Raw genomic sequence first — 10,831 nt, forward strand, 5'->3', positions numbered from 1 at the left:
GCCATGGCGCCAGGCTCTCACGACCATCGACCACCCGGTGCTCTTGGGCTGACCATCTGCCCCCTGCTCCAGGCCCTGCCATTCCTCTGCCCTCCTGAAATCACCCATGGAGAGCCCCCATCTTCCCAGACGCGGTCCTGTCTCCACTCTGCTAGCCCGTCCAGCCCCCTCACCCCCCCCACCCTGCGCCTCCCCACCCATCCATTCTCAGGGCCCGCCCAGTCCACAGCCTCCCCAGCCAGCCCCAGGCTATTTCCAAAGGCTCCCACCCTGTCCCCGGAACCAGGGGAGCTGGGCACACGTGAGGAGCTGCCCTATTGGAAGTGTGTGTTGAGCAGCAGGAGACAGATGGGCGTCTTAAGTGGGACAGCTAAAGGCGCTCTTGGTGCCATCTGATGGCGGGAGTCCGCGAGTGCCCCCCACCCCACATTCGGGACGGAGCCACCACAGGCAGTTCCTGAGCTGCTGGCCACCGTGCTGTGGCTCAGGCCAGCACACAGCTGGCCATACAGAACCAGCTGGTCTGGGGGTCGGCACCCGACTCCAAGAGAACCGTCAATGGGCTGGTCATGGGGACATCAGAGACCTGCCAGGTGGCCTGGCCCAGGCCGCTGTCCAGTGGGACTAGGTGCCAGGGATGCCCCAAGAGCGTCCTCTCAGGGGGTCTCCAGAGCAGCCGCACAGCGACGGCTCCTGTCGGCAGAGGCCACAGAGCACAAGACCCTGCGAGCAGGCAGATGAGACCCCACGAGGAAGCACGTGCGATGGAGAAGAGAGGAGAGAGCCTGGGAAGCAGCCACAGGAGCAGCGGCCGAGAAAAGGATGAGAAAAGGAGGATGCAGACAGGATGCCGCACCAGTGAAGGGGCCCCGACTGTGGGGCTGAATAGAGGCCCCCACAGCCCTGCTGGGCCGCCCCAGCCTCCGTCCTGCAGGCAACGCCTGAGGCCGCTGAGTGCCTGGTCCTTGCACCCAAAGCACCCAACGCAAGGACCGAGCTGCCAGGAACTGGGTGGGGGCTGGGAGCTGCTGGGCCAAGGACGCGGCTTCTCCAAGGCCTTGGTGATAATTGCCTGGAGCGACCACACTGGGCTGAGATTAGCTGGGAGAGTCCTTAGTGCTGGGGAGCCTGCAGCACTGGGTGGTGAATGACAGGGTGGCGGCCACAGAAGCCACAGGAAAACTCCCGCCAGGGCCGGGGCAGACACAGGGAGAGGCTGTGAATGGCTCCCCGATGGGAGGGAAGACAAAACGGCCCAGGCTCCGCTAGACGGGGAGGAAAGGAAATGGAGAAATGATGGAATTTGCCTGGAATCCCCGAGTGGGGTGGCTGGCAGGGGCCAAGGGAACTGGGCGGCCAGATGTTTGCTTTGCCTCCTGGGTGGAAAGTGCTCCGAATGGAAACCTTTCCCAGGCCAGTGAGGTCAGGCTTCACGCACAGCCCCTCTTCCCAAAGCAAGATGGCAGAGCCTGCCCGGCCGCAGTGCCCACCGGGAGACCTGCGGGGGCCGGAGGGCAGGCCACGGAGCAGAGACCGCAGGGCCCACTCTGAGACAAACCTCCGCCGGGCCGGAGAGAGCGCAGCAGCCAACCATTTACAGACCTGGCTCTGGGAGGACGACCCACGGGAAGGGAACCACATCCCAACCGGAGGCCAGGAAATGTTGCCCTTGGTCTGTGGCAGCGGCTGATGTTGGCTCGCCTCCTCCTTGCCCACAGCAGGATGGCACAAGTGAAAGCAAACAAAACAGAGGCCAATGCAAAGGGCTTCTTGGACTTGCTCAGGGAGAGCGACCCAGGAATCAGGGCCAGGAGCAAGGGAGGCGCCCGGGCTGGGGGGTGGGGGTGGGGTGGGGGAGAGCTTGCTAGCTCCAGGCCAGGAGGGGTGGGTTAGGGGACCCTGCAGGAAAGCGAGCTCGCTCCAACTACCTGCTGCCGTCCATCTAGTGGGAAAGAAGGGCAGATGGTGTGGAAGTTCCCTTGTGTTTCACATGTGTGCACATGTGTGCCAGGCTGTGTGTGCCGCATTTTGTCTGCTCCCATCGCTTCCTTCACATCAGCTTCCAAGCCCTGCCTCCTCCTCTCCAGTAGGTCGTGGGACCCCTCCTCGGAGGCCCTTCCTCTTAATCCTGTCGGTATGGGTCCTTGTGGCTGTGGTAACGAGCAGCCCCAACGCTCAGGGGCTCACAACAACCAACCTGGCTTTCTCGCTCACACCCCATGTGGCTGGCGGTCAACTGTGGCCCTTGTGGCTCTGCCCACTGTTGAGTGTCACGTCCTCCACGTTCTGCGTGGAGTAGGGTTCGGTATCTGAAAGAGGAGCCGCACACAAGTGAAAGAAAAAGACACAAGATAATTTTGCAATATTGGGGGACCAGGCGGGCAAGTCCCGAAGGACTTCCACCGATGCTCAGGCCGCTCCAAGCTTTTTATTTCGGTCTTGGGTAGCCCTAGGGTAAGGAGGTTTGTCCGGGGTAGCCTTAGGGTAAGGAGGTTTGAATGACACATGGATTAGCTCATTGGTAGACAATTTCCAGAAATAGGCAGAATATCTGATCAACAATAATCAACAAGGATCTACACAAGTATCTAAGGAATTAAGGGAACTAAGGTGGGGATGCTTCAGCTATTATTACCTAAATTAACTGGGTGGTTCCTAGATTAACTGGGTGGTGCAGTTCTGACCTTTGCTAGGAATTCAAAGGTTACTAGCTTTTGGGGGTCTCTGTCTAAACTCAGCTAGTGAAGACAATGAATGGACTCCGGCAGCCCACAACTTCTCATTCCGGGGCCCAGGCTGGAGGAGCTGCCCCTCGGGGGCAACCCCTTCCGTGACAGAGGAAACAAGCAAGTGCGATGTGGAAACCCTCTCGCTACGTTTTGAGCTCTGCTGAGGCCTGGAGAACATCATCACATCTTCACAGTCCCTGTCTCACGGTCAAGTCCAAAGTCAATGGGATGAAATGTGTTATCTCAAAGGGAAGAAGTGCAAACAATTATACACCTGCTCCCTCCCGCAGACCTCCCTCAGACCTCTCCACAGCTCAGCACTGCCTCTGTGCAAGAAACGAGCAAGTGAGCGAGCGAGCTCTCCGGACGGACAGCCTTATGAAACCGCAGCAACTGCAACAGTCACGAGGACTTACGAGCCCTTTCTTTGTGCCAAGTGCTGTTCTCAGTGTTTCATGGGGATGATCTGAGTTAATAGAGGCCCTTGAGGCAGAGACCACGGTAATCCCATTTCACGCAGAAGACAGAGGCTGAGAGGCTGTGACGGGCCCAGAGTCACACAGCTGCCAAGGGTCAAGGCTGAGGTGCCAAGGCTGTGCTCTTAACCCCGACGCCACATGCTTCTTCCTGCGAGGCCAGGGTTGGAGTCAGGGCCCCACAGGGCCCATGTGCAAACGGAGGCTCAGAAAGGTACCTGAGTGGCCCAGAGAGCACATTGTAAACAGAACTAAAATGTAAATACCCCGGGTGAAGGCAGAGGCCGCTCTCTGCCCACCTCGCTGCCCTGCTGGAGCCTCTGGCTGCCCTGGCTTCGTGAGTCCGGGCCCTCTTCTCCTCAAAAGAGCTTCCCTCCCCCAGGCCTGGGGCACTGCCATTCAGCACTTGGAGCTGCGACCACTGCCCCCCGGAGCCGGGTGCCCACCCAACACCGCCTGCTGCCTGGGCAGCGAGCCTCCCGTACCTGAGCCGGGCAGAGCGAGGGCCGGTGGCAGCCTCTCGGGTCTGTCTGCCTTCCCCCAAGGAGTAGCCTGGAACAGCACCAAAGCCCGGGCCTGGGGGTCGGACAGGAGTTCTCGAGTCCAAACGGGACCACTGATGACTTCGGGGGGCTCCTCTGAGCCTCACCTGCCTTGTGGCGACATAAAAGCCTCAGAGAGGTTGGGGTCAGTGTCCCCCGCTGAGGACCTAGCCCGGCCTCCACTCTCCAGCTCCTCCTCTAGGTTCTGCCGGACATCTTCACCTTCTACCTTAACTCTCAGCCCTCCCTGCAGGTTTGGGTTACTCCCCTGCCCATCAGACAGGCTCCTGCCAAGGTGCGTTCTCATCTGCACTTCCACAAAGAACCAAACGCTGTCTGTCTGCACTCCACCTGGACACACACACACACACACACGCACACGCACACTCTCCCTGTACGCACAGCCACTGGATGAGCTGCGGCTCGGAGAGCACGCCATGCTCTCTGCCCAGCCAGTCTCTCCCCACCTCCCCCGGGAAGGAAGTGCTCTTCTGGGGGGCAGGGCCTGGTCCATGGCTAGAGAACGTCGCTTGGAGAAGGGCCTTGGGGTCAAGTACCACCCCAACCTCATCTTGCTAGTGAGGAAACGGAGGCCAGGAGAATGACAATGGCTCACACACAGTGCTTGCATCAGCCAGGCACAGCTCTTCACGTGTATTTACCGACCTCATGCTCACAAACACCCAATGATCTCATGTTTCCAAACCAGGAAACTGAGGCCTAGAGGGTCATGGGCCAGTGGTCACACACTGGGTGATGGAGTCAGGTTTGGGCACACTGGCTCCATTGCTCATGTTCCCAGCCACGAAACTGGGCTGCTTCTATGCCACCAACTATAACCAGGGGGCCCTGGGCAAAGGGACCTGTGATAGCAGCAGAGTCCGGGTGAGACCCAGAGCTCTGACCCCCGGCTGCCTCCCCGGCTGAGGTGCCTGTTACCCGACCACTGGGTGGTTTACCAGGGACGCGCCCAGATAGTGGGGCTGAGGATGGGGGGTGCCTGGGAGTGCAGGGGTGCGCGCCTCCCCCTCCTGCTTTCCGGCACACACTTCCTGCGGAGCAGACCAGCCTCTGCGCAGGCCTGGTTTCTTTGGCAAGTTGCTCACATTCTCCTGGCTGTGCTTTGGGGCCTGATTTAAGTTTAATTCCAGCCGGAATGATTGGAAATACCAAGTATTCCTCTCGGATTAGTGCCTGGCTGCAAGAGCCAGTGCCTCGCCCACAGCCAACTACCCTGGGCCTCTGAGGGTCCCCGGTCCCAAGAGCATCTCCGGAACTCAGCCCCTGGTGGCTTCTCAGCCCAGGAGGGCGGCCCAAGTCATAGATGCCCCACCTCTGCTTAACCAGTTGGGCAGGTGGGCGAGGGGAGAGGGCGGAGCAGGATGGCTTAGCTGAGAGGTTCCCCCACCCCGACAGCGACCCAGTGCCGCCCACTCCCCATCAGCCATTGCTGCGGTGAACGTGGGGGCTGGGCCGCAGCGGGCAGGCAGGCAGTGCGGGAACAGCTCAGGGCTGAGGGCACCGTGCACTGGTCCCGGGCACGGCTCCTCGCTGCCGGCCATGGCCTTGGCCCTGTGTGCAACTGCCCTGTGCGTGGTTTCTCGTCTCTAAGTAGGGATGCGGACAGCACCTCCCATGCAGAGCGGGTATGAAGATTAAAGGAGGCAACGTTTTCAAAACACATAGCACAGTGCCCATCAGAGGGAAAGCCCCAAGTACCGTAAATATCAGCTGTCAGTGTGAGCAGGCCGGCAACACGTACCAGCCTTCACCCCGTGCAGAGGCAAACAGTCCAAGGGGTGAGCACCCCTTCCCCGGGGGGTGGAGTTGGGTTCCCCCGCCCCCTCCTCCCTGGCAGCCCAGCTTTCCAAAAGCTTCCGCCGGCTACATGAGAGGGAGACGGTGTAGCCATAGGCTTGGCCTGTCACAGGGCCGCAGGCCCCACACTGCTGCCCAGGGCAGGCAGCCCTCACTGGTGCCTTTGCCCCACCCCTGGGTGCGGCTCCATCTCTGCCCTGGTTCTTATGCCTGGTTCTGACCAGCCGCCCTGTTGGTACCCAGGTGCCCTCTGAGGTGGCGCCCACTTGGCGATCAGTGGTCGGGGTGGGGGAGGTTGCCCTTCCTTCTCTATGCTTCAGCCTCAGCGCTGGGTCTTGCCACCCACCGACAGCTCTCCACCAGCCCCCTGGCTGAGTCCTCCTGGGGCCCCTGCCCTCCACGCGCCGCTGAAGCAGCTCCAGCCCCTGCAGTGTGGCTGGGAAAGGTGCCCAGAGCTGGACTGTCATGGAAGGGCCAAACTCAGGGGCAGGGGAGGTTGAGGGCAAGACAAGAGAAGGTCCTGGGCAAAAGATGGCATGTTGCAGAATGCCAGGACACGCCCATCACATGCAGCTTGAGGCTATAAAGCCCTCAGCGAAGAGCTGCCTGCACTGTTCTCCAAGGTGAACGCCTTCTCCCCAGGGTCACTCACAGTCACCCAGCCCCCCAGCAGGGCTTTACTGATAACCATCGTCTGTACTCATCATGCCCATTCAGTCCTCCAGGCCCTGCAGAAGCGATTTCTCCCGCTGGAATGCCTGCCGACCAGCCCAGTAATGTTGCTCTCATCCAGGGCCCCCAGCCCCAGGCCTAACTCCATCTGTCCCCACCTGCCACGAGCAGAACCAGCAGGTGGGCAATGGCTCCAATCTGCCCGGGCACTGCCTGCCGCCCTGGCCTCCCAGACCCCAGCACAACCAACCACTCACATGCTCCACCACCCCGTGCTGCCCTCGCCGAGTCCTCTCTCTTGGACCCACTGCCCCAGCTCAGTCTCGGCCACCACTGCCTCCAAGCTAGCGTCCTCGAGTCCAGTCTCCGGGCGTTGCTCTTCCAGCTTGTGCTGGAGACGCCCCTCCAAACGCTCACCCACCCTTTGTCCATCTCCCCACAAGTCTTCCCTGGGCTCATGAGCCTGCAGGGATGTGCAGGACTTTGTCTCCAGTGGCCTGGAGCTGCAGGATGTGCCACCCACAGAACCCGTGTGTGTACGTGCATGTGCGTACGTGTGTGTGTGTGTGTGTGTGTGTGTGTGTGTGTGTGTGAGAGAGTGAATCTCTGACCTCAGGTCACCAGGCTATTTGCGATCCTCAGCAGTTTACCCCCAAGACCCCAGCATCCCTTTGGGAGTCAGGAGGGGCGACCTTCTCTGGCATTGCTGGTGGAAGCCTGGGAGGGAGGGAAGCCCTCCCCATCCTGGGCACAAATGCTGGTGCCTCTGGGCTGAGAGGGGCTCTATGATTGGATAAAAGCTGCCTTCCTTCCTGCCCCCCCACCCTCCTCACCCTCCCTGAGGTTCCCAGGCAGGTATCCAGCAGTCGCGTCCCAGGGCAGTGAGCTCGGGGACATGGTCCTCAAGGCCAGACGCTCAGAGAAGCCCCTCTAGCACAGGGACTGTGGGCATTTACTCACTCCAGTGCCTCCTGAGTCCCTTTGGGGTACTTAGCACATCAGCCTCGACACCAGCTGCCATGGACTCACTGGAAGTCACTGCACCAGACACTTCCTCCCCAGAGGCTCCTGTGTCTCACTGCAGGTCAGGGCTCAGGGCTCCCATGCACACCTGCAGGTCAGGGCTCAGGGCTCAGGGCTCCCATGCACACCTGCAGGTCAGGGCTCAGGGCTCAGGGCTCCCATGCACACCTGCAGGTCAGGGCTCAGGGCTCCCATGCACACCTGCGGGTCAGGGCTCAGGGCTCCCATGCACATGTGCAGGGCCCTCAGAGTCAAAGTGCTTTCCCATGAGAGATGCTTCTGAGCGTGCATCACGGAAAGTGGCGTTTGTGTTCCCCATTCAGCAAATATTTGTTGAGCTCCTTTACTGCCTTTTCCTTTGGTAAATAATTGCTTCATATGTACTTTGCAGCTGGATCCACAGGAGACATGCATTTCCCACCAGGACCAGCACATTCCTGAGCCTCACCCTGCTCTGCTGCCCCCTTTGTGGGCTGGAGGAAAGGTCTGGATGGGGGGCGCTGGTCAAGAGTGGAGTAGATAAAGCCATAGGCCACGGGGAGGTCGGGGTGGGGAGGGGGACCCCTACAGAAGAGGGACGTGATCCTGTGGTGGGCAGGGCCCAGGAGGGGGCTCCTCAGAGGCCCAAAGGTGACAGAGCTGTGTCCTATGCAAAAGGCAGGCGCTGGGGAAGCTGGGTTCAGGCTCGGGCAGCCCTCTGCGCAGAGAGCTAAGGAAGCAGAGGCGGCTGCGGGAGGAACAGCAGCAGAGGAGGCTCAGGGACAGGCCAGGACAGCAGGCACCACCCTACCGCACTGGAAACTGTCCGTGTCCTGGTTTTACAGGCAGTTTCGGAGTTTCAGGGAGTTTAGGAGCTTGCCTGCTCACTCCTCAGCTGCAGAGGCTGAGCTTGAGCCGGACACAGGCCCACTGCTTCCCCTGTCTCAGCCCCAGCCCCTGGGTCTTCACAACCTACTTACTGTGTGACCTCAGACAAGTTACTCAACCTTTCTGTGCCTTCGTTTCCTCATCCCACTGCCACAAGGGGCATAGTGAGAAAGCCTCCCTCCTAGGATTATCATCAGAATTGGACTAGTTAATCCACACAATGTCCTGAGTAAATACTCAATCCATGTTGGGAATGATGATGATTGCCTGGCTTGATGACGACAGACTCCAAGCCCCATATTTCTCACCAGGACTGGCGTTGTCCCAGCAGATGACACCTGAGACCGCAGCACAGAGCTGCTGACGCGAGAGTGCTGGCAGGACTCGCCACTCCCTCTGGATTTATTATCTATGACAATTAGGGTTCTGTGGGAAGGGGCCCGGGGATTTCCACGGGCCTATGGGACTGACTACTTCCAGTTACTGGTTAACCTGTTTTCATGAGCGCGAGGCTGGGTCAGGTCCGTTTCAGGGGTCGTCCCAATGGATGAGAACAGGACGGAGGCCCTAGCGGGTCACTGGTCCACCTCGGCTGGCGCGGCCCACACTGCTTGGGGGTGTGGGGGCTCGGCCTTTCTTTTCTGGAAACCTACTTGACAACACACAGGACGAACAGTAACGAGTTTACATCCTCTCACCTGGTGACGCCACTTCCAGAAATCTACCTCCAGGAAATAAAACATGCAAAATGGGCAAGTTTGTCCATCATTGCGTTGTTCGCATTTTAAGGTAAAACAGGAACAAATGTCAACTACTAGGGGGACAGCTGAAGGAGGCGCAAGCCCACGGCAATATTATGGCCTCTGACTATCTCTTCAGACCCCATTGAACAGGGGTTAAAGTTCAATGGGGACAAAATCAGGCTTAAAACAGCTGGCGGAGAGCCTCCCTTTGCTCCTCTGTGGAAGGGGGTGACCACAGGTAACGAGGCATCCCCTGAGCCGGAAAAGAGGTCGTGCCCCTGACCAAACAGGCAGGTATTGCGTGTTGTCAAAATTCTTGCGGCACAGTGGTTGCAAATCGCTGTTTTATTGTATGATTTCTCAGAACTTTTGATGCAACCTGCATTTTCCAAATGTCTTTGCCCAGGAAACCCGTTTTCCACGAAGCATGTCGGACGGCGTGGGGAAGGTCTGGTTTAGCCCAACCCCCTCGCTCTGGAGAAACAGAAGCCCAGAAGCATTCAGCCACCTGCCAACCCGGGGCGGGCTGGGCCAACACCGAGAAAGAGGCGAAGCTGTCGCAGGAAACCAGAGAAGCACGGGCCGGTTCGAATGGTAAAGAACTTCCTACACATAAAGGCCACTGAAGAAATCAGCCGAAAACGAAAGATAAACACGGCTGTTCCCTTCAACGTTAACCTTCTGAACCTCGTAAAGGCTTAGTAAAAGATCAGTGAGAAAGAGTCCTGTCTTCCATAGAGGAGTGGGCACCCCACGCAGCTCAGGGACAGTGTGCCCACAGCCCCTACCCCGCCGGCCTGAGCCCCAGCAGCGAGCACCTCTCTGGGGTAACCAGGCAGGTGGCGGCAGGTCCCCCGCTCCCCTCCCCCTCATTCTCTATGTCGCCAAGGTGATACTGAGTGTCAGTCTGTTGGAGTAGAAAGCAGGTGCCTGGCTCACTTGGGAGTCGCCCTGCAGCCTGGAGCCTGAGGTGCAGGCTGACAACACAGGCCCTGGGGAGGGCAGGTCCCTCAGAGCAATCATGGGGCCACCATGTTCACTGGCCTGGTTCGGTCCCCACCTGTGCTGGCTGCCCAGATCCCTCGGGAGTGTCCAGCTCGCCCTGCAGGGGCCATTGGGCTGGGAGACCCGCCCCACAGCTCCTGTGGCAGCTTCCGGAGGCAGGGAACATGGTCTTCTGTGAGGTGGTCCCGTAGCCACTGCCCACCCCTAAACATCTCCCCACTTGCCAGCCCCAGGGTCTAGCATCCATTGTTTCAATATATACAATGTTCCAGGCACTGGGCTGGACCTTGGAGAGCCCTCAGTCTAGCTGGGGCACAGGCAGGCAAAAAGGAAATACCGGCGAGCATGACACAAGCACGAGAGGAGCATGTGCAGGCGGCGGGGAGCATACCTGGGGCTGAAGCAAGGAGGCTTCCTGGAGGAGGGGGTGCCATCTTGGGTTGATTGGCGGGGCTGCATGGAGGCCTGTGAGGCTGGCTCCTGGCTCACACGGAGAACGTCTTGATGGATTAACGACGTCTGTTCCTGTTACAGAGGGAGGATTAGAGCAGGGATTGTGCCAAGTACTTACTGACCCTGTGTGAGGCCTCAGTATGAGCCAGTACATCAGATTCTTCCTAAGGAAATGACAGACGGAACTCAGATTATTTTGATTATAGCAAGCACTTATTGATTATTTCTTATATGTCAGGCATAACCCGGGATGATTTCACAACAAGCCTCTGAGGTAAGAACTATTTTAATCTCTCTTTTCTAGATGAGGAAATTGATACCCAGAGAGGTTGAATAACTCACCTGTAACCACGGACGTCAAGTGGCAGTGCTGGAGGGAACCTCAGTGATCCGTGGTCTGAAACTCTTCTTTTACAGATGAGGAAAAGGACGCCCAAGGTCATTCAGAGTTGGATGGTAGCTGGCGATCCAGCTTGGGGGGGGGGGGGGGGGGCTGGGTGTGT

The 10,831-nt window shown here is 59.0% G+C and overlaps 1 long non-coding RNA gene across 2 annotated transcripts; it reads right to left on the bottom strand.

Moving 5' to 3' along the window:
• Nucleotides 1-1,941: 1,941 nt before the first annotated feature.
• On the bottom strand, nucleotides 1,942-10,795 carry LOC102424639. Of its 2 annotated transcripts, none has more exons than XR_002831366.1 (3): nucleotides 10,671-10,794; nucleotides 10,267-10,400; nucleotides 1,942-2,309 (listed from the first exon to the last, which is right to left on the bottom strand). It is a non-coding gene; the product is annotated as an uncharacterized LOC102424639 (long non-coding RNA). The 2 variants fall into 2 exon arrangements; XR_002831365.1 differs by lacking the exon at nucleotides 1,942-2,309 and adding an exon at nucleotides 2,401-2,449 and having other exon boundaries at nucleotides 10,671-10,795.
• Nucleotides 10,796-10,831: the final 36 nt, after the last annotated feature.

This window comes from Myotis lucifugus, unplaced genomic scaffold, assembly GCF_000147115.1.
Source record: "Myotis lucifugus unplaced genomic scaffold, Myoluc2.0 scaffold_203, whole genome shotgun sequence".
Lineage (NCBI taxonomy): Eukaryota > Metazoa > Chordata > Mammalia > Chiroptera > Vespertilionidae > Myotis > Myotis lucifugus.